General features: G+C 35.2%; 1 pseudogene; it reads left to right on the top strand.

Annotated features, from left to right (window-relative positions):
* Positions 1-2,800: 2,800 nt before the first annotated feature.
* On the top strand, positions 2,801-2,918 carry LOC145269004 (5S ribosomal RNA; annotated as a pseudogene).
* Positions 2,919-3,749: the final 831 nt, after the last annotated feature.

The raw sequence follows: 3,749 nt of genomic DNA, 5'->3' as shown, positions 1-3,749 counted from the left end.
ACAGTACTAAAATCTAAACACAAATTCTAAACACAGTATTAAAATCTAAACACAATTCTAAACACAGTACTAAAATCTAAACACAGTTCTAAACACAGTACTAAAATCTAAACACAGTACTAAAACACAGTACTAAAATCTAAACAAAGTTTTAAACACAGTACTAAAATCTTAACACAGTACGAAAACACAGTACTAAAATCTAAACACAGTTCTAAACACAGTACTAAAATCTAAACACGGTGCTAAACACAGCACGAAAATCTAAACACACTTCTAAACACAGTACTAAAATCTAAACACAGTTCTAAACACAGTACTAAAATCTAAACACAGTTCTAAAATCTAAACACAGTACTAAAACAGTACTAAAATCTAAACGCAGTTCTAAACACAGTTCTAAAATCTAAACACAGTACTAAAATCTATATACCGTTCTAAAATCTAAACACAAATCTAAACACAGTACTAAAATCTAAACACAGTTCTAAAATCTAAACACAGGACTAAAACACGGTGCTTAAATCTAAACACAGTATTAAATCTAAACACAGTTCGAAAAACATTACTTTAATCTAAACACAGTACTAAAATCTAAACACAGTACTAACATCTAGACACAGTTTTAAAATCTAAACACAGTACTAAAATCTAAACACAGTACTAAAACACGGTACTAAAATCTAAACACAGTACTAAAACACAGTACTAAAATCTAAGCACAGTTCTAAACACAGTACTAAAATCTAAACACAGTTCTAAACACAGCACTAAAATCTAAACAGTTCTAAACACAGTACTAAAATCTAAACACAATTCTAAACACAGTACTAAAATCTAAACACAGTTCTAAACACAGTACTAAAATCTAAACACAGTTCTAAACACAGTACTAAAATCTAAACACAATTCTAAACACAGTACTAAAATCTAAACACAATTCTAAACACAGTACTAAAATCTAAACACAGTTCTAAACACAGTACTAAAATCTAAACACAGTTCTAAACACAGCACTAAAATCTAAACACAGTTCTAAACACAGTACTAAAATCTAAACACAGTTCTAAACACAGTACTAAAATCTAAACACAGTTCTAAACACAGTACTAAAATCTAAACACAGTTCTAAACACAGCACTAAAATCTAAACACAGTTCTAAACACAGCACTAAAATCTAAACACAGTTCTAAACACAGTACAAAAATCTAAACACAATTCTAAACACAGTACTAAAATCTAAACACAGTTCTAGACACAGTACTAAAATCTAAACACAGTTCTAAACACAGTACTAAAATCTTAACACAGTACTAAAATCTAAACACAGTACTAAACACAGTACTAAAATCTAAACACAGTTCTAAACACAGTACTAAAATCTAAACACAGTACTAAAACACAGTACTAAAATCTAAACACAGTTCTAAAAACAGTTCTAAAATCTAAACACAGTTCTAAACACTGTACTAAAATCTAAACACAATTCTAGACACAGTACTAAAATCTAAACACAGTTTTAAACACAGTACTAAAATCTAAACACAATTCTAGACACAGTACTAAAATCTAAACTCAGTTCTAAACACAGTACTAAAATCTAAACACAATTCTAGACACAGTACTAAACACAGTTCTAAACACAGTACTAAAATCTAAACTCAGTTCTAAACACAGTACTAAAATCTAAACACAATTCTAGACACAGTACTAAAATCTAAACACAGTACTAAAATCTAAACACAAATTCCATGAACACATCTTCTTTCCTAGAATTGCCTGCCCGTGAAATTCTGTTCCACTCACTTGCTTCGCAGATGACTACAACATAGTCGTCTTCAAGTCTAAGTTGCTATCCCATCTCTTTAAATAGTCCAATTTTGCTCAATTCCTGCCAAAAACTATCACTGAGCTGTGATCGCACCAACCACATTATATCATTAGTCCTTAACTTCAAGTGGCCTCCGGGCCTTGATAAGTGATGACCCCTTTGTAAAAAAAAACAAAACAACAATAAATAAAAAAGCTGTAGGAACACTATGTAGGTATTTGAGCCACAAGATATCTATTCGCATTGCATTTAGATTTATGCATGCCAGTACAGTCAGGGAAGTAGGAAACAGGACTGAAATTCCAAAGCATATTAATTCAAAGAAAGAAATTATTAGAGTACAAGGTTTTTCCAGCATCCCAGAGATCTCTAAAGTGAAGGGGAGGAATTTTGCTTCTTTGTTCAAATTACGTATAAATTTCTGCACGTTAGTATAGTCACGGAAGCAGGAAACAGAGAAATATCACACAATCTAATAGCTCGAGGGAAGAAACTATTAGAGTAGAAGGTTTTTCACCATTCAGAAACATGTACAGTGAAGGGGTGGGATTTTGTTGATGGTTAATTTGAATAACATTTAAATTTCTGCATGTTAGTACAACCATGGAAAGGGGTAGGGAATTCCAAAGCACAGCAGTCCAAGTGAAGAAATGATTATAGTAGAAAGCTTTCTAGCATCTACCGCCCTCTACAGGGAAGGGGTGGGATGCTGCTGCATGTTTGTTTTCTTTACATTTAATTTTCTACATGCTGGTACAGTTAATGAAAACAGGAAACAGGGAGGGAATTCCAAAGTCTAGCTGTCCAAGAGAAGAAACTATTAGAGTAGAAAGTTGGAAGTATTTACGTCGAGGGGGTACAAGTGCTACGTAAAAGTGCATTCCATTAAAGTACTTGTAAAACAGGCAACATTGCGGCGATGGGACAGAGGTGAGAACTTGGTTAATAGTGCAGGCCTATTAGATTAGATGCACGGCATAATCATATTTGATACACCGGTTCCCATCAGATCACCGAAGTTAAGCAATGATGAACCTGGCCAGTACCAGAGGGGTGACCATTTGGGACTTCCAGGTGCTGCATATGCTCTCCGCTTATCTCGGCATTGTTTACAGTTGTCCTGAACTTCTTGCCACTGGACTGAAGCAGTGTCGATTCAGGAGAGGTGTGGTTGGGGTTGCGTAACCCTTGCCTCACAATTACACATGGAGCTGCCCCTAGAGGGGTATCGTTTGTCTTTTCAGACTGAACGGAGGCATCAACATTAGATTGGAGACTCCTCCTCCTCCTCCTCCTCCTCCTCCTCCTCAGAGAGAGAGAGAGAGAGAGGCTGATACTGGATACATCAGCCTAGATGCAACAACAATTGATAGTATTTTCCAAATGGCGGGCGAGAAAATCGCTCCTCGGATACTCATGAAATTTGATTTTCTAATTTATAAATAAAACTACTTGATCATTTACGTGATTTTTGGAATATGATATTAAAAATACATTTTTTTCAGGAGTTGAAGTCGAGTGTCTTTGGAAAGGAAAGTGTGAGGAAAAATCCAGCTCTCTCTCTCAAAAGGTGTATACCGTCGGTTGCCCGAGGTGCTCCTACTGAAGAATGCCGGTATTGCGTTTTTTTTTTTTTTTTTGTAGAAGTGTAGTCGATTGATATACCCCACATTAAAAACCGGCCTTGTGTCTAACAGTACTTAGTAAAACACACACACACACACACACACACACACAATATTCCATGCATGGGCGAATGGTGGCTTTGTGGAGGCAAATGATGCTTTCAAGTGTGAATGTTTCTAGCAAGATAGCGACAACCCAAATTCTTTGCAGCAGCCTTGGCAATGTATTCAATGTATTTGTTCCAGTTCAGGTTACCTGTGAATGTTAAATCAAGGAGCTTTGTAACCAAAA

The sequence above is a fragment of the Euprymna scolopes genome, chromosome 44, assembly GCF_053919585.1.
Source record: "Euprymna scolopes isolate OS-2025 chromosome 44, ASM5391958v1, whole genome shotgun sequence".
In the NCBI taxonomy this organism is placed as follows: Eukaryota; Metazoa; Mollusca; class Cephalopoda; order Sepiida; family Sepiolidae; genus Euprymna; species Euprymna scolopes.
Note: the sequence above shows the minus strand (reverse complement) of the source record. Positions and strands in the feature narration are given on the sequence as shown.